Here is a 19,753-nt window from a genome sequence, read left to right as displayed (position 1 = left end):
TAGTATATTCCTTGCCCTTAACTTGGAGCGAATGCTTCTCACATTTATGGACACAATATTAAGAGCCATACTTAAGTAGGACCAGGGGAGACTTAAAGCTCTGGCTACAATCATTCAGTAGGTGACACCTACTATACAGGCCTCCCCCCCCTTTTGTTTTAATTGTCTCCTCCTCCACCACCCCCACAATCCATAGGATATATCTCCACCTGCCTTCCTTGAGTCTCTGGTTCTAAAGCTTGGTAAGTAAGATCACATATATTGGAGACATCTAAACCCATGGGAGAACCTACCTGAGGACTCGGAAAATGATCTTCCCTCACTCTTCTGCTCAGAGTTAAACCATTTTCTAAATCTAATGTCTCTTTTAGACTGCACCCTCTGTTCTGTACATTTCATTTGAAAAACAGAACACAAGGCCTCTATTTTCACCTAATCCAATCAAAGAAGGAATGTGTTTAAATCCACCATAACCATTTTTTGTCTTCATGCAATGAAACAGGTACTCTCCATGCACAGTTCCAGATGCCATCATCATCCAAGACTTTCTGAAGCTCACCTTTCACTAAACAATACTTAGACAACCATGTCACAACATCTTCCTTCATCACCATCTCATTAAACATGCGAACAATCACAGTCCTATTAATTAATAATAATTGCTTACACTTATACAGTGCTTTTCTGGACACTCCACTCAAAGCGCTTTACAGGTAATGGGGACTCCCCTCCACCACCACCAATGTGCAGCATCCACCTGGATGATGCGACGGCAGCCATAGTGCGCCAGAACGCTCACCACACATCAGCTCTCAGTGGGGAGGAAAGCAGAGTAATGTAGCCAATTCATAGGGGGGGATTATTAGGAGGCCATGATTGGTGAGGGCCAATTGGAAATTTGGCCAGGACACCGGGGTTACACCCCTACTCTTTTCGAGAAACGCCCTGGGATTTTTAATGACCACAGAGAGTCAGGACCTCGGTTTTACATCTCATCCGAAGGACGGCGCCTGTTTACAGTCCAGTGTCCCCGTCACTATACTGGGGCATTAGGACCCACACAGACCACAGGGTGAGTGCCCCCTGCTGGCCCCACTAACACCTCTTCCAGCAGCAACCTTGGTTTTTCCCAGGAGGTTTCCCCTCCAGGTACTGACCAGGCTCACACCACATTAGAAACATCCATCAGCTTCTGCCATTCAAACATTCTAATCAGGCCCACATCTTTTTTTCTACTCTATTTTTATCCAAAATTGTTCCAGTAACTTCGCCGATTGAAACTAATGTCAAAACCAATTCCCTTCAGCAAAGTGATTAAGAATTTGACATCTAATGCCTTAATCCTTTCTGTAACACCTTCCTTGAAAAGTCCAACCGTGAAATATCACCCGAGTTAGCCAAACCCTCACCACCCTTATACACCAAAAGTGAGCAAAAGTAACGGTGCATGCCGACCCTACAGGCCGCCATGGCCGTTACAAATGTGTCAAAAGCAAACTAAACCGAAACCGAAACCTCTGCTGTGCACCAAACCCACCAAAACCCTATTCCCTTAATCTTACACTTATACAAAAACTCCACTCTCGACTTCTGGGTTTAACCCTTTACATCTCGAACACTGGTTAGAGACTCAGTGTGTCCCAGGCTCAGCGGTTATATAGGACAGGACTCGGCGAGCTGCAGGTGAAACTCGTTGTTCTGCGCTCCCCGTGCGGAATGCTCGTCTCCTCCCTCCAGACTCATCAAACCGCCTTCATACTCTATAGCGGGAAAAAAAAACTCCCTTTACTGTCTTCATACAGTACATCCCTCTTAAATCCCAGAAACACAGAAACTCCGGGGCGTTTCTGTGAGTCAGTACTAGGTTTCTCTGTTCGAGGTTACAAGCAGAAACAATAAAAGCGCTGAAAGCAGGAAGTTATTTCTGCTCGTAGGCATAAATGTGTAAAAATAAATGTTCTGATTCCTAAAACCTAATAAAATCCATGTAAGTCTCCTTTTCGTCCCCAATGCATATAACTGAATATAAACCAGTCACGTTCAGCTACTTTTCTGATGTATATGAATACACTAGTTCTGGTGCAGCTCTTACAACAAAGATACTTAAGAACTTTTTTTTCATACGAGCTCTTGCCGTTTTTAAATTGAATATTTTTTCATTTCAGTAAATCACACGAAACACCAGCAACACTCATCGTAAGCATCTGACCAATCACATTCCTGAATTTCAAACCCATTTAGTATTTATTTTTAACTTGTTTTATTTTTTTTTAAATTTTAAAACCTGTTTTAAGTATTCTTGCCATTTTTAGCATATTGTAAGTGGATTTTTTCAAATATTTTATTTTTTAAATCATATCAACCCATTGTAAGTTCCCATTGATAATTCCTGAGCTTTATAACTGTGTATTATTTCTTTTTACCTTTTTTATTTTTTTTATTATTTTACAGAGCTTTTTAATATATTGTGAGCATTTTAGTGTCATTTTAAAATAGGACTATCAATGCTCCTGACTTTTAAACCTGTATTTATTCTGACATTATTCTCTCCACCTGCAGATGAGGGAGGTATTTGATTTTAAATTTGTTGATTTGGGGGGAAAATGTACATTCATTTCCTTGTATGTATCACCAGTGAGAAACTTTTTTTGGATGAACTGCATTTTTGGATGAATTGCAATCTTTACTTCAAGGCCTTCAGGCTGATATAGAAATGACGGGAGATTTAAATGACACATTTGATAAATCAGACAGGAACAGCATAACATCTAAAATGGCAGAACCCTCTAAAGTACTGAAAAAATTCCGGCACATTCATAATAAATACAATTTATTTAATTTAAAGCATAAAATTTGCTTTAAAAAGAAAACCACAATTTGTACGATATCATATTTCAATATCGACATTCAGATGAAGAATTTGAGGATTTGAATATCATTGAAGAGTACATCGATTTTGGGACAATGTTTGCATCTGAATAATCCTTCCTCCTGGAAAGAAGGAAAAAAAAGTTTTGAGTCTCAGTCTTCAGGATCCCCCCCAAAAAACGTGCAAATTTGTTTCCGATGTATTTTGGATAAAGATATAACTCTCATAGAAGATACATTTTATCAGTTGAATGTAGTCGATACTTTCGACTTTTTATATGATGATAGGACCTACATTTAGGGCTCAGTACTGATAACACTGCTGCTATTGATGGAGTAGAAATAAGTGATGTACTGGCAGTTTTTTTTCTGAGGCAAGAGGTCCTAGAACACCTCCTATAAAAATGTTAAGATTCAGAGCAAGAAATATTTTTCCACCTCACCTAATGCTATTGCATTAACGAGGCTGAAGTTGGCTTCTTATTCGCCAGCTGCTGCTTTGTGTTTTTCGTTCCATCTTAAATGCTACTGCTGTGATGTTATGTCGTCTTTCGCCTGTAGATGGCTCTCTACAGTCATTTTTAAAAATACTTATCCGGATGTATTATTGTACATTTCCTCAGTAAAGGGGAATATGTAAGTAGAGACTGTCCAAATTGCATTTTGTATGAAACACATTTCAGAAACACAACTCACAATAAAACAAACTGGCATGTTATACCACGAGTAAATAAGACAAAGGCAAAACGTAAATTCACTTCCTGCATATTTTCCACGACCTTGCCTTCTGATCATAAAAAGTCTCAAACTCTTGCATTTTACAAGAAATTTTAATATAGCCGTTTTAAATGGGACATTTAGAACATGGCATATGAGACTATATGGTTAACTGAGGATGAGCAGAGGGTGATCGAACCTACCTCCTGGTTATAAAAATGTCTAAAAATTCTGACACAGATGTGTGATAGACAATGGAAAAGACTATCAAAATCCTGAACTTCAGGACATTGTACTGTACCGTTTTTTTTAAATACGACCCTCTGAACATGGCACGAGAGAATACATTGTCAAATGGTAAATGCAATGTTTGCTATATTTCTAGGGCCCTCCCTCCTGATTTTAAAATCATCTCATATTTCTGACATCAAGGTGTGAGACACAATATAACAGACTGTCAAAATCCTGAACTTCAGGACATTTTATGATACCATTTTAAAAATATGACCCTCTGAGCATGGCATGTGAGAAAATGGCATGTGAGAATGCATTGGGAAAAGGTGAATGCAATTTCTGCTGAATTGCTATTGCCCTCCCTCCTGATTACAAACTCGTCTCACAATTCTGAGACTGAGGTGTGAGACACAATGTAACAGACACTATTAAATTTTGAAGTACAAGAGATTATACTGTTACATTTTTTTTTTAATATTGACCCTCTGGCATGTGAGGACTTGTAGTCAACAAAATAGCACACATTCTGCCAATTTGCTTTGTCCGTCCTTCCTCGTTACCAAAACATCTTAGTATACCGACACTAAGGTAAATGTCTCTAAATCCAGAAGTTAAGTTGTCAAAGTATATCGGAGTCAACCGATACTGATCAGGTTCTGCTGCTGCTGAGCCCGCAGCCTTCACCATAAGGTCCAATTCCTCAAGCCTGTACCCTTCAGAAATTGCAGTATAGAATGAAAAAAACTCCAATAGATATCGGCCACTGTTGGCGATTTTCCTTTAACAGAGATAGATAATACTTTATTAATCCCGTAGGGAAATTGACAAATGATTCTCCAGAAATTTTACGGAGTGTATCACTTTCACTGAGACCGAGGAGTGTTAAGCTGTACATGAGTCTTTGTGGCTCGGTTGTTAACAAAAAGGGTGGTGGTTTGAGCCTTCCCAGGGACGCTATGAGCCTTTTAATGTACACACCCGTCTCACTTTACCTCCACGGCCGGTCTTGTACCGCAATCAAATACAGAGCCCGCAGGGGGCAGTAGGCTCGCAAATATAGCTCACTGTGTATATAATGAAGAAGCGGAGGTTAGTTTCTCATCTGTATGTTGCAGAGCCTTATGCAACTCGCAACAACTGTTGGGGTTTGATCCCTGCACGGGCTATTAGTTGAAAGACCATTGTAAATGACGTGTAACAGATTTATCCAGCTGGCTTTTATGTTTCATACTAAATTGCTATCTTGAAACCAAAATAATTAGAAATATGGAACACAACTGTTGTTCCCCATGAAGGAAAGCTGTTTTACACTGACGTCACTCCTTTTTATTTAATCCAGATTTTAAAAACAACTCCGCCCTATCAAAGGAAAATGTTACACAAAAGTTGGAAAGCACACTCTGAATCCATCTGTATATTTGATTTCTGCAATCCGTTCAAGGCTGCCTATGTTAATCGTAAGTGTATAGATGAAACATTTAATATATTGTTCAGTTTAAATCAAATTGCTTTACAACTACAAGAGAGAAGTATAGTATGGAGGATGCGACAAATGTGTGATTTCTTGGAAGAAAACTACTTTTCTTTGCGTTCGAAATTAATTCGAAACAATTGACACACAAACCCTTTGTCTTTTTTAAAGAGATTATATCTTTAAACAGACAAATGTATAAAATGTGTTTTTTTTACCTAGAGATTTTGGACAGGGGCGATGTATTACTAGTAGAGGCTGCTGACTAACACTGTACTGTCTGGAGATCAGCTCCATTTGCAATAAAAAAACATGCGTAACAAAGCTGGAGAGCAGCTGAACTTGTGCTCAATAGTCAGTATGGTGCTGAGGGTTCAATACTGTCGTTGTTGTATTAGCACGAGCTGCACAGGATCTGAATCAGACCATTTCAATTAGTCTGATCAGTGCAGGACAAGTTAATGTAGAATTATTGCTTTGTCTGTCTCTTGTTTGTATATAAATGGATGTCTCTGATAACTTAATGTTAGTTTTTATTTTAGTTTTACGATGTAGGTCATGCGTTGATATATGACATGTCTCATTCCTGATTCAGCTCATGTTCCATAGGAGAGAAGAGATTCCTCCTGTTTCTCGTACAACCATATCAGAACAGAAGCCCATGTCACCCAGCTCTGATTCAAGATCGAGTTGCATCTTCAACATTTTGTTTTTGTTTCTGATCATAATTTTCTTTAGTTATGATCAATATTGAACTTTTTCTAAGTAAAACAAAACTAATCAAACATGCAGGCAGATTTTTGAAAAGTATTAGGAGTTGATAGGGCGCTCCTTCGGAATAGTCGTCAGAAAATGTGAGAAAAAGAAAAGTTACGTAAACTCTCACACAGAGCATTAAAGACTGGAATCTGATCATAAAAAAACTAGCTGTCTCCCCGTCGGTAATCAAACCCCGGTTTCCCGCGTGACAGGCTGGGACACAAACAACTTTACTAACTAGGAGCGCTTGCTAGCTATTAGGAGGCATTTACTCTTAAATATGTTACTGTTTTGGGTTTCGACTTTAATTTTCCCGATACCAGTTTTTTACAAAAGTAAAGGCACATGGCACATGTGTGGCACATCACATCCGAGTTTAGTGACAACTACCTCAGAGATTGTAAGCTGGGTAGTTTCAGATCACTTTTTTTTAAAGGTTCAAGCAAACCCGAATACCTTTGTGTAATCGTTTTTCATAAAGTGTAATTGTATTATAGCATGTGCCCTTAATGATTTTCTTGATACGTTATATGTGCTCTTGTTTGTATTGTATGTAGTTTTGTTGTTCAAATAAAACGTAAAAGACACAACTTTCCGGATGAGGCTGCTGTAAAAATAAAATGACATCAAGGGTGCTGTACGCAGAGGTCTGAAACCTGCTCCACAGAAGATCTTTATCCAGAGGTGTTAAAGAAGTCGAGATCTCGCCATGAGAGGGGAAGCATCTCAGAAAAAGCAGGTGCAGTCGGTTCCACGGTCATAACGCCACTAAGTCGGGCGACAAGAGCAAAACCCACCCGGCTTCCTCCGGGCAAGTAATGAGACAAAGAGACAGCGCACAGTGGGTAGCGTGGCCGAGCGGTCTAAGGCGCTGGATTAAGGCTCCAATCTCTTCGGGGGCGTGGGTTCAAATCCCACCGCTGCCAGGTGCTTCTGTCGAGACCCCCTTTCAGCTGGCTTCAGACGAAGGGAGCTGCTTTTTGGCAGTCTCTCGAGAAACTAAGCAAAGTGTTTAAAGATACTTTCTCAGCTTGACATCAAGGCACAAAACAAAAACCTTCTTGCGTCCTCTCAACCCAAAAGCGCTTTGCCACTTTTTGCGTTATGCAGGGAACGACGTCTGCCCAGATCACTTTTGTGTCAATGCAAATCGTAGTGTGCCCTGCGTTTTAATTTTGGCTGTGCTGGCGTGCTGCTTCTGTCTGTGAAACTTGAATGTTCTGCTTCTTCACACCAAATCGTCGGCGGGGATTGAGCTTGTTAAATCTTTGAGCATAGCGCTCCTTTGGAAGTACTTTGTCCAACTTCAAAAGCAATCGTGGGATTTACTTCATGCGTGCAAAAAGCATGCCTCGCACGACAGATTTAAATGGGGAATGGAGCCTGCTTCTTGCTGTTTTTCCTGTGGTTGCAGTTACAAAGTTGATCGTGCTTTCACATTCTGTTAACAGTATTCACTGGCTGAGCTTTATCAGTTGGTTCGTAAAGGAATCTCTGCTTCGGTTCCAGAAAAGTCATCTGTAGTGTGTTTTTTTCCGTGCCCATGGCAGTCTTTTAAAGCTGGTAGTAATGGCGGCGAAGTTAATTTTTTATCCTCTTTAAAAGAATAAGGACGGGTTGGGGCGAGCTCCATTTACCACTCTTTCAGCTAACCGCCGAACTCGCGAACTGATTACACTGCAGAGCCACAGGCACCTCGCTTTTCTCCATTCTCTGGGTTAGGGTGAAAAAAAACTTTGCTGGTATTAGTTGGCCTGCTGGGAGTACCTCTTCTTCACTGATAAGCAAGATTTGTGTTTCATCTTTCGCAAGCTGTATAGATTTCTTTCAAAACAAGTTGTTCCAGAAAGGAAATGAACACTTGCATTCACCTGAATTAAAAGGCATGGGATTTGCCCATAAGGATAAATTCTGTACAGTAAGACAGGAAGAAAGGCACCGCTGGGAATCGGACCCAGGATCTCCTGTTTACTAGACAGGCGCTTTAGCCAACTAAGCCACGGCGCTGGCAAAGTGCTGTCCTTTGACAGCCACTTGGACACGTCTCAACTGCTCTGAGACATCTGCGTTCGGTGTGCACCGAGCCTGCTCGCCTTGCAAGTTGCCTCATTTACATGCGATAGTTCCACCACTAAGAGAAAGGATGAGAAATGGCTTTTATCTGTCACTTTTCATGTCAGAGGATCTCAATCTGCTTTCCCTGTACAAGAGGATGTCCAACTCATGTAGCTAAAGACGTAGACGACAGTGCTCCACTGAAATCTTGATCTCACAACCCTCGGCATGACTCCGCTGTGTTCTGCTTTAGACAAAGGGGGGAAAAGACTTCTTTCATCACACGTTTTGCACTGTTTACGGTGTTTGCAGTGCTCTTTCTTAAATGAAAACCAGGAATCGGCACCATATGAGGTGAGACTAGATAATATTGGAACAAGTAGCCTCGCCATTCCATGCGTGACGTGAGCAAAGTGTAATTCCTGTCTTTATAGTGTGCTTGTTAGAGACATAGCTGGCACCCAGAGCGCTTTAAATCCGGGAGTCAGCAGCCCAAGACAAGAGAGTTTCCTTCGTCTATGTTTTTTGCGTGAAGGGGGAAACCATGCGTGTGCTGCAAACGATCTTAGTATCGAAGTGCCGTCCCACATAACCGATCCGAACAATCTGCTTTACAGAGGAGCACTGCCGGAGCTTATCGTTGGCAAACTGAAGACCAGGCTGACCTCTTCTGTGACTCTTGAACACTGAGTCTCAAGGTTGTGAATTCAAGCTCCACGCTGGCGGGAAATTCCATAGGTAATGATCACATTTTCTTGCATGCTAATCAAAAGAAATATTAAGAAACTTTTCCCGATACCAGTTTTTTACAAAAGTAAAGGCACACGGCACATGTGTGCCACATCACGTCCGAGTTTAGTGACAACTACCTCAGAGATTGTAAGCTGGGTAGTTTCAGATCAGATCACTTTTTTTATCAAAGGTTCAATTAAACCCGAATACTTTTGCAAGAGACATTTCAGAATCCCAGTCAAATCCAGTAAGATTGCTGGATCCTTTGAATTCGACTGAACTATAGCACAGATCTGCAGTCCACCATTAGAATACTGTGGGTGTGTTGTATAAGCCATACCGCCCAAAATAGTTCTAAAACAGGAGAAGCATCCTCGTTTAGGAATGTGGTATAAAGTGAAATGGTCTGGGAAGAGTCCTACGTTTGAACAGTTCAAAATAGACGTAAAGGGGTATTTACGGACTCTTTCGAAATGTAAGAACGAGCTGTGCGGACCTTATCTTTATTTACCTTGTGTAATCGTTTTTCATAAAGTGTAATTGTATTATAGCATGTGCCCCTGACGATTTTCTTGATACGTTATATGTGCTCTTGTTTGTATTGTATGTAGTTTTGTTGTTCAAATAAAACGTAAAGGACACAACTTTCCGGATGCGGCTGCTGTAAAAATAAAATGACATCAAGGGTGCTGTACGCAGAGGTCTGAAACCTGCTCCACAGAAGATCTTTATCCAGAGGTGTTAAAGAAGTCGAGATCTCGCCATGAGAGGGGAAGCATCTCAGAAAAAGCAGGTGCAGTCGGTTCCACGGTCATAACGCCACTAATTCGGGTGACAAGAGCAAAACCCACCCGGCTTCCTCCGGGCAAGTTATGAGACAAAGAGACAGCGCACAGTGGGTAGCGTGGCCGAGCGGTCTAAGGCGCTGGATTAAGGCTCCAGTCTCTTCGGGGGCGTGGGTTCAAATCCCACCGCTGCCAGGTGCTTCTGTTGAGACCCCCTTTCAGCTGGCTTCAGACGAAGGGAACTGCTTTTTGGCAGTCTCTCGAGAAACTAAGCAAAGTGTTTAAAGATACTTTCTCAGCTTGACATCAAGGCACAAAACAAAAACCTTCTTGCGTCCTCTCAACCCAAAAGCGCTTTGCCACTTTTTGCGTTATGCAGGGAACGACGTCTGCCCAGATCACTTTTGTGTCAATGCAAATCGTAGTGTGCCCTGCGTTTTAATTTTGGCTGTGCTGGCGTGCTGCTTCTGTCTGTGAAACTTGAATGTTCTGCTTCTTCACACCAAATCGTCGGCGGGGGTTGAGCTTGTTAAATCTTTGCGCATAGCGCTCCTTTGGAAGTACTTTGTCCAAGTTCAAAAGCAATCGTGGGATTTACTTCATGCGTGCAAAAAGCATGCCTCGCACGACAGATTTAAATGGGGAATGGAGCCTGCTTCTTGCTGTTTTTCCTGTGGTTGCAGTTACAAAGTTGATCGTGCTTTCACATTCTGTTAACAGTATTCACTGGCTGAGCTTTATCAGTTGGTTCGTAAAGGAATCTCTGCTTCGGTTCCAGAAAAGTCATCTGTAGTGTGTTTTTTTTCCGTGCCCATGGCAGTCTTTTAAAGCTGGTAGTAATGGCGGCAAAGTTAATTTTTTATCCTCTTTAAAAGAATAAGGACGGGCTGGGGCGAGCTCCATTTACCACTCTTTCAGCTAACCACCGAACTCGCGAACTGATTACACTGCAGAGCCACAGGCACCTCGCTTTTCTCCATTCTCTGGGTTAGGGTGAAAAAAAAACTTTGCTGGTATTAGCTGGCCTGCTGGGAGTACCTCTTCTTCACTGATAAGCAAGATTTGTGTTTCATCTTTCGCAAGCTGTATAGATTTCTTTCAAAACAAGTTGTTCCAGAAAGGAAACGAACACTTGCATTCACCTGAATTAAAAGGCATGGGATTTGCCCATAAGGATAAATTCTGTACAGTAAGACAGGAAGAAAGGCACCGCTGGGAATCGGACCCAGGATCTCCTGTTTACTAGACAGGCGCTTTAGCCAACTAAGCCACGGCGCCGGCAAAGTGCTGTCCTTTGACAGCCACTTGGACACGTCTCAACTGCTCTGAGACATCTGCGTTCGGTGTGCACCGAGCCTGCTCGCCTTACAAGTTGCCTCATTTACATGCGATAGTTCCACCACTAAGAGAAAGGATGAGAAATGGCTTTTATCTGTCACTTTTCATGTCAGAGGATCTCAATCTGCTTTCCCTGTACAAGAGGATGTCCAACTCATGTAGCTAAAGACGTAGACGACAGTGCTCCACTGAAATCTTGATCTCACAACCCTCGGCATGACTCCGCTGTGTTCTGCTTTAGACAAAGGGGGGAAAAGACTTCTTTCATCACACGTTTTGCACTGTTTACGGTGTTTGCAGTGCTCTTTCTTAAATGAAAACCAGGAATCGGCACCATATGAGGTGAGACTAGATAATATTGGAACAAGTAGCCTCGCCATTCCATGCGTGACGTGAGCAAAGTGTAATTCCTGTCTTTATAGTGTGCTTGTTAGAGACATAGCTGGCACCCAGAGCGCTTTAAATCCGGGAGTCAGCAGCCCAAGACAAGAGAGTTTCCTTCGTCTATGTTTTTTGCGTGAAGGGGGAAACCATGCGTGTGCTGCAAACGATCTTAGTATCGAAGTGCCGTCCCACATAACCGATCCGAACAATCTGCTTTACAGAGGAGCACTGCCGGAGCTTATCGTTGGCAAACTGAAGACCAGGCTGACCTCTTCTGTGACTCTTGAACACTGAGTCTCAAGGTTGTGAATTCAAGCTCCACGCTGGCGGGAAATTCCATAGGTAATGATCACATTTTCTTGCATGCTAATCAAAAGAAATATTAAGAAACTTTTCCCGATACCAGTTTTTTACAAAAGTAAAGGCACACGGCACATGTGTGCCACATCACGTCCGAGTTTAGTGACAACTACCTCAGAGATTGTAAGCTGGGTAGTTTCAGATCAGATCACTTTTTTTATCAAAGGTTCAAGCAAACCCGAATACTTTTGCAAGAGACATTTCAGAATCCCAGTCAAATCCAGTAAGATTGCTGGATCCTTTGAATTCGACTGAACTATAGCACAGATCTGCAGTCCACCATTAGAAAACTGTGGGTGTGTTGTATAAGCCATACCGCCCAAAATAGTTCTAAAACAGGAGAAGCATCCTCGTTTAGGAATGTGGTATAAAGTGAAATGGTCTGGGAAGAGTCCTACGTTTGAACAGTTCAAAATAGACGTAAAGGGGTATTTACGGACTCTTTCGAAATGTAAGAACGAGCTGTGCGGACCTTATCTTTATTTACCTTGTGTAATCGTTTTTCATAAAGTGTAATTGTATTATAGCATGTGCCCCTGGCGATTTTCTTGATACGTTATATGTGCTCTTGTTTGTATTGTATGTAGTTTTGTTGTTCAAATAGAAAGTAAAAGACACAACTTTCCAGATGCGGCTGCATTAAAAATAAAATGACATCAAGGGTGCTGTACGCAGAGGTCTGAAACCTGCTCCACAGAAGATCTTTATTCAGAGGTGTTAAAGAAGTCGAGATCTCGCCATGAGAGGGGAAGCATCTCAGAAAAAGCAGGTGCAGTCGGTTCCACGGTCATAACGCCCCTAAGTTGGGCGACAAGAGCAAAACCCACCCGGCTTCCTCCAGGCAAGTAATGAGACAAAAAAAGAGGGCCCAGTGGGTAGCGTGGCCGAGCGGTCTAAGGTGCTGGATTAAGGCTCCAGTCTCTTTGGGGGTGTGGGCTTGAATCCCACTGCTGCTAGGAGTTTTTGTGTTACAACCACCAAATGGAGCAATGTGTTAAAAGTTACTTTATCAGCTTAACATCAAAGCAGGGAGAAAAAAGTGTTTCTTCTTCTCAACACAATTTATCGTTTCCACCTTCAGCAGGGAAGTTTGTCTACCAAGATCACTTTTGAGTCAGTGCAAATCACAGTGCGCCCTCAATTTTAATGTCGGTTGTGCTCCTTTTATCTGTGAAACGTTAATGTTCTGCATTTTCAAGTCGAGTCATCCTCAGGGGTAGAGCTGATTATGTCTTTCCGCATAGCGCTCCATCAGAAATAACTTGTCTAAGTCCAAAAGAGATTGTGGGTTTCACTTCAAGCAATCACAAAGCATACCTCACATGTCAGATCTAAATTGGGAATTTGTTGGTTACGAAGCTGAACGTTTGTCCATGTTCTGCTAGAGTATCCACTGGCTTGCCTTTATAAGCAGTCTTGGAAAGATAAGCTGTGCTTCATCTCAGGAAAAATCATCAGTACTGTCATTTTATTCTGTGTGTATGGCAGTTATTTAAAGTATATAAAAATCACGAGTTCATAGACTTATCCAAATATCAACGGGACCTTGTAAACCTGTCAGAAGAATTCCTTCAATCCAATAGTTTCACTCCAGGGAAAAGGCAGGGAAACATAGAGAATTCTTATTTAAAGACAACATCCGTATTGGATTGCATGTAAGCAGGCACCACTCAGAATTCCTAATATGATTTTGAATTCAGTTTTGCAGTGCTTTAGTGCTTTACTACTTTCAGAGAGTCCTTTATTGACCTTGCTGAAGCAGAGAAGCGACATAATCACAATTGTGACCAGTTTTTCTGCTGTTTCTGGTTAATACTGATTATTATTTTGTATTTTGATTAGTATTTTTCGTAGCGTTCTTCCTCAGCTTTTTAGTTATTTGGTGAGCAAGAACCACTGAGAACGAGTCTGAATCAATCAAGAACAGATATGGTACTGCTGTCCTGTGTATTACTGCTTCATCCTAATTGAGCTTTTCAGTGTTGAAGAAGACGTTTCCAATTTCGATTGCTGGTTTCAGAGGATGTGCTACAAGATCACAGATTCATTTGAAAAGATTTGGAGATGCATTGGCTGGGATTCAAACCTGGCTCAATTGCATGAAGGCACCTATACTCAGCAACGAGAGGAAAGGAGAAGGGGCCAGAGGTAGTGTGGCTGAATGGTCTAATATGCTGGATTTTAGGCTCCACTCTCTCAGGGGCATGGGTTTAAATCCCACTACTGCCCAATGTTTCAAGACCTTACTTCCTGTGATTTGTAATATGGTCAGTAAAAGCACTTTATGTAAGTATCTCTTATGTCAGCGCTACAAGTCACTTACTGCTCCACAGGACCGGGGTTCAATCCCTGGCATCTTCAGGTGTTTTATATAACTGTACTCACATTGAAATCTTCTGTTGAGTGAGAACTCTTTGCTCGTGTTCATAGAGAGCCAGGTTTACCTTTTGAATCTCACCCGGGATTTCCTGAGAGATGATTCAGCGAGCGAGTCCTCCCTCTGGACTCCGCACTGAGCTGAAAGCTGTACGAATTCCTCACTGTGTGTCCTGTACTGTTACAGGTGGTCCAGCGTAAATGTGCAGCACAGTGATATGAACAACTTGAACTTTTTCTGTATGTGAAGGAAAATGCAAAAGAGCATGTAAAGTATTGATCATATAAAATATCCATGATACAACTCGATAAAAAACTGAAGCACAAAACAGCGACTTTTGATGATTACAAGAGATTCAAGAAACACAACCGTCCGCAGATGGGTTCGGATCCTGAACGCTTAAGTCAAAAGAACAAAAGCGAAGTAAACTCTCTTCATTGTCTTATAGTTTATGTAATAAAACAATTTTTTACTTTCTTTATAATTTAAGTTTCAGTTTAGGAAAATCGTGCCCAGAAGCTACCAAAACTGGTAATGTTCACATAATGTGTAATGCCAAAGCAGCAGTTGGGGTGGGAAACAAAAGGCATTTCTTGGTATGAATCCTAAAACTTCATAGATGGCGTTCTAGGACTTCTCGCTTCAGATAAAGCTGTCAATACATCATAGATTTCTATTCAATCAATATCAGCAGTGTTATCACTACCGAACACTAAATATAGATCCTGGCAATAATTCATGAGTTGTTTGTTAGAAAATTGTTTATGGCTTTTTTTAAACATATTTTCAATACCAGACAAAAAGTCGAAAGTTTCAATTTCATGCAACTGATGAAATCTCTCTTCAATGGAAGTTATAAGTACAGTACATCCAAAATACTGCGGAATCAATCAAATTTACATGTTTCTTGTGGATCCAGAAGATCATTTTGAGACTCAAAACATGCCTGTCTTTTCTTTTTTCGAGGACGAAGGAGTAGCAGCAGGAGTAGCAGTTATGGCAAGAACGTGTTTAGAGTTCAGGACTTCTAATTTCTAATGCAGAGCCATCGACTCGGAAAGCACCGCCCGTGATAAAAGAAATTGCAGAATTGGTCTGTTCATGCTGCCTACACGCTTTGAATTGCTGGCATTTTCTGCAAGCGTTCCTTTTTGAGGGTTCATGAAATTCCTCACATTTGAGCCAACACTAAAATATTTCATTCGGGGTCGCCTAATTCATAGTGCAAACCGAATCTACAGGGGAATGCTGTGGAACATGAAGCCGTTTGTTATTCTGTTGTGAGGTGTGAGGGGCGGAATGCAAATCGAGTTGGTGAATAGAAAATGAAACAGGAGTGACTTCTTGAGCTACGAATTCCAAAAAGTATGAAAACCTGTGCATTTTAACAGTGCAGAATACTCACAAATTGCACTGAGTTGCTTGCTTTCTTCTGCTGCTTTTATATTTCAGTCATTCACTGTAGCACTGGAACGATTCAAGAGAGGTAAAAGCAGAAGCTGTCAGGAGTGGGATTTGAACCCACGCCTCCATTTGGAGACCAGAACACCCAAGCCAACTGGAAAGACACACGTCCTTGAGTCTGGCGCCTTAGACCACTCGGCCACCCTGACAAGTGAAAGCAAATGGTGTGCTGAATGCACCAGTAGTTGACTAAACTGAGTTTCTTCCCTGAAATTATTTGCTTGCGAAGAGCCAAGTTGCCTTGAATGGATCTTGGAAATCAAATATACGGATGGATTGTTATTCGGTTGTGAGTTTTGAGGGGCGTATTATAAATTGAGTTGGTGAAAAGGCGCTTTTTGTTAGTCTGTCGGGAGGCTGCACAAGGTGTTTAGAGGGAGAACTTCTAAAAGGCAGGCTCTCTATGTTTAACATCAAGAAAGATTTTTTTTTCTCAATGGAAATGCTCTTTGGCGCTTTCAGCTTTACGTAGGGAACAACGTCTGCCGAGACCACTTTTGAGCCAGTGCAAATGGTAATGTGCCACCAAGTATATTTAATATTGGCTGTGGTAGCGAGCTGCTTTTGTTTGTGAAGCTTTTACTTCTTTAAGCTGAATCATCGGCAGGAGTAGCTTATTAAATCTTTGCTCATTGCGCTCCATCAGAAATACCTTATCCATGTTCAAAAGAGATCAGGGGATTTACTTCATGCTTTCACATGGCATACCTTACACGAAAGATTTAAATGGGGAATTGATTGTGCTTCTTGATGTTGTTCCTGTGGTTGCCTTGGTTACAATGGTGAACGTTCTTCCACGTTCTGCTAGAGTATCCACTGGCTGGGCTTTATCAATTGGCTCGGATAGGTCATCAGTGCTCCGTCTCCAGAAAAATAATCAGCACTGTCTTTTTTCTGTGGGCATGACCGTCTATAAAACATATAAAATCACGAGTTCATTGATTTCTCCAAATAACAACAATACATTTTAACCCTTCAATCCAATAGTTTTACTCCAAGTAAAAAGCAGCGCAATATATAGAGAGATGACATTCAAAGATTTCAATGTTCTTATTGGATTGCCTGTATGCAGATATCGCTCAGAATTGCTTATATGATTTTAATTCATCTCAGGAAAAATCATCAGTACTGTCATTTTATTCTGTGTGTATGGCAGTTATTTAAAGTATATAAAAATCACGAGTTCATAGACTTATCCAAATGTCAACGGGACCTTGTAAACCTGTCAGAAGAATTCCTTCAATCCAATAGTTTCACTCCAGGGAAAAGGCAGGGAAACATAGAGAATTCTTATTTAAAGACAACATCCGTATTGGATTGCATGTAAGCAGGCACCACTCAGAATTCCTAATATGATTTTGAATTCAGTTTTGCAGTGCTTTAGTGCTTTACTACTTTCAGAGAGTCCTTTATTGACCTTGCTGAAGCAGAGAAGCGACATAATCACAATTGTGACCAGTTTTTCTGCTGTTTCTGGTTAATACTGATTATTATTTTGTATTTTGATTAGTATTTTTCGTAGCGTTCTTCCTCAGCTTTTTAGTTATTTGGTGAGCAAGAACCACTGAGAACGAGTCTGAATCAATCAAGAACAGATATGGTACTGCTGTCCTGTGTATTACTGCTTCATCCTAATTGAGCTTTTCAGTGTTGAAGAAGACGTTTCCAATTTCGATTGCTGGTTTCAGAGGATGTGCTACAAGATCACAGATTCATTTGAAAAGATTTGGAGATGCATTGGCTGGGATTCAAACCTGGCTCAATTGCATGAAGGCACCTATACTCAGCAACGAGAGGAAAGGAGAAGGGGCCAGAGGTAGTGTGGCTGAATGGTCTAATATGCTGGATTTTAGGCTCCACTCTCTCAGGGGCATGGGTTTAAATCCCACTACTGCCCAATGTTTCAAGAACATACTTCCTGTGATTTGTAATATGGTCAGTAAAAGCACTTTATGTAAGTATCTCTTATGTCAGCGCTACAAGTCACTTACTGCTCCACAGGACCGGGGTTCAATCCCTGGCATCTTCAGGTGTTTTATATAACTGTACTCACATTGAAATCTTCTGTTGAGTGAGAACTCTTTGCTCGTGTTCATAGAGAGCCAGGTTTACCTTTTGAATCTCACCCGGGATTTCCTGAGAGATGATTCAGCGAGCGAGTCCTCCCTCTGGACTCCGCACTGAGCTGAAAGCTGTACGAATTCCTCACTGTGTGTCCTGTACTGTTACAGGTGGTCCAGCGTAAATGTGCAGCACAGTGATATGAACAACTTGAACTTTTTCTGTATGTGAAGGAAAATGCAAAAGAGCATGTAAAGTATTGATCATATAAAATATCCATGGTACAACTCGATAAAAAACTGAAGCACAAAACAGCGACTTTTGATGATTACAAGAGATTCAAGAAACACAACCGTCCGCAGATGGGTTCGGATCCTGAACGCTTAAGTCAAAAGAACAAAAGCGAAGTAAACTCTCTTCATTGTCTTATAGTTTATGTAATAAAACAATTTTTTACTTTCTTTATAATTTAAGTTTCAGTTTAGGAAAATCGTGCCCAGAAGCTACCAAAACTGGTAATGTTCACATAATGTGTAATGCCAAAGCAGCAGTTGGGGTGGGAAACAAAAGGCATTTCTTGGTATGAATCCTAAAACTTCATAGATGGCGTTCTAGGACTTCTCGCTTCAGATAAAGCTGTCAATACATCATAGATTTCTATTCAATCAATATCAGCAGTGTTATCACTACCGAACACTAAATATAGATCCTGGCAATAATTCATGAGTTGTTTGTTAGAAAATTGTTTATGGCTTTTTTTAAACATATTTTCAATACCAGACAAAAAGTCGAAAGTTTCAATTTCATGCAACTGATGAAATCTCTCTTCAATGGAAGTTATAAGTACAGTACATCCAAAATACTGCGGAATCAATCAAATTTACATGTTTCTTGTGGATCCAGAAGATCATTTTGAGACTCAAAACATGCCTGTCTTTTCTTTTTTCGAGGACGAAGGAGTAGCAGCAGGAGTAGCAGTTATGGCAAGAACGTGTTTAGAGTTCAGGACTTCTAATTTCTAATGCAGAGCCATCGACTCGGAAAGCACCGCCCGTGATAAAAGAAATTGCAGAATTGGTCTGTTCATGCTGCCTACACGCTTTGAATTGCTGGCATTTTCTGCAAGCGTTCCTTTTTGAGGGTTCATGAAATTCCTCACATTTGAGCCAACACTAAAATATTTCATTCGGGGTCGCCTAATTCATAGTGCAAACCGAATCTACAGGGGAATGCTGTGGAACATGAAGCCGTTTGTTATTCTGTTGTGAGGTGTGAGGGGCGGAATGCAAATCGAGTTGGTGAATAGAAAATGAAACAGGAGTGACTTCTTGAGCTACGAATTCCAAAAAGTATGAAAACCTGTGCATTTTAACAGTGCAGAATACTCACAAATTGCACTGAGTTGCTTGCTTTCTTCTGCTGCTTTTATATTTCAGTCATTCACTGTAGCACTGGAACAATTCAAGAGAGGTAAAAGCAGAAGCTGTCAGGAGTGGGATTTGAACCCACGCCTCCATTTGGAGACCAGAACACCCAAGCCAACTGGAAAGACACACGTCCTTGAGTCTGGCGCCTTAGACCACTCGGCCACCCTGACAAGTGAAAGCAAATGGTGTGCTGAATGCACCAGTAGTTGACTAAACTGAGTTTCTTCCCTGAAATTATTTGCTTGCGAAGAGCCAAGTTGCCTTGAATGGATCTTGGAAATCAAATATACGGATGGATTGTTATTCGGTTGTGAGTTTTGAGGGGCGTATTATAAATTGAGTTGGTGAAAAGGCGCTTTTTGTTAGTCTGTCGGGAGGCTGCACAAGGTGTTTAGAGGGAGAACTTCTAAAAGGCAGGCTCTCTATGTTTAACATCAAGAAAGATTTTTTTTTTCTCAATGGAAATGCTCTTTGGCGCTTTCAGCTTTACGTAGGGAACAACGTCTGCCGAGACCACTTTTGAGCCAGTGCAAATGGTAATGTGCCACCAAGTATATTTAATATTGGCTGTGGTAGCGAGCTGCTTTTGTTTGTGAAGCTTTTACTTCTTTAAGCTGAATCATCGGCAGGAGTAGCTTATTAAATCTTTGCTCATTGCGCTCCATCAGAAATACCTTATCCATGTTCAAAAGAGATCAGGGGATTTACTTCATGCTTTCAC

At 41.2% G+C, this 19,753-nt stretch overlaps 5 non-coding genes across 5 annotated transcripts; 2 read left to right on the top strand and 3 right to left on the bottom strand.

Annotated features, from left to right (window-relative positions):
• The first annotated feature begins 6,893 nt into the window (after nt 1–6,893).
• trnal-aag (transfer RNA leucine (anticodon AAG)) lies at nt 6,894–6,975 on the top strand. Its single transcript has one exon. It is a non-coding gene; the product is annotated as a tRNA-Leu (tRNA).
• Nucleotides 6,976–9,734: 2,759 nt separating this feature from the next.
• Nucleotides 9,735–9,816, top strand: trnal-aag (transfer RNA leucine (anticodon AAG)). Its single transcript has one exon. It is a non-coding gene; the product is annotated as a tRNA-Leu (tRNA).
• Nucleotides 9,817–10,825: 1,009 nt separating this feature from the next.
• trnat-agu (transfer RNA threonine (anticodon AGU)) lies at nt 10,826–10,899 on the bottom strand. Its single transcript has one exon. It is a non-coding gene; the product is annotated as a tRNA-Thr (tRNA).
• A 4,681-nt stretch (nt 10,900–15,580) lies between these two features.
• On the bottom strand, nt 15,581–15,693 carry trnal-caa (transfer RNA leucine (anticodon CAA)). The gene is made up of 2 exons: nt 15,656–15,693; nt 15,581–15,626 (listed from the first exon to the last, which is right to left on the bottom strand). It is a non-coding gene; the product is annotated as a tRNA-Leu (tRNA).
• Nucleotides 15,694–19,089: 3,396 nt separating this feature from the next.
• trnal-caa (transfer RNA leucine (anticodon CAA)) lies at nt 19,090–19,202 on the bottom strand. Its single transcript has 2 exons — nt 19,165–19,202; nt 19,090–19,135 (listed from the first exon to the last, which is right to left on the bottom strand). It is a non-coding gene; the product is annotated as a tRNA-Leu (tRNA).
• Between the last annotated feature and the right edge of the window lie 551 nt (nt 19,203–19,753).

The sequence above is a fragment of the Lepisosteus platostomus genome, chromosome 5 (assembly GCF_059453375.1).
Source record: "Lepisosteus platostomus isolate fLepPlt1 chromosome 5, fLepPlt1.hap1, whole genome shotgun sequence".
NCBI classification, from domain to species: Eukaryota; Metazoa; Chordata; class Actinopteri; order Semionotiformes; family Lepisosteidae; genus Lepisosteus; species Lepisosteus platostomus.
This window is presented reverse-complemented; position numbering and strand designations above follow the sequence as displayed.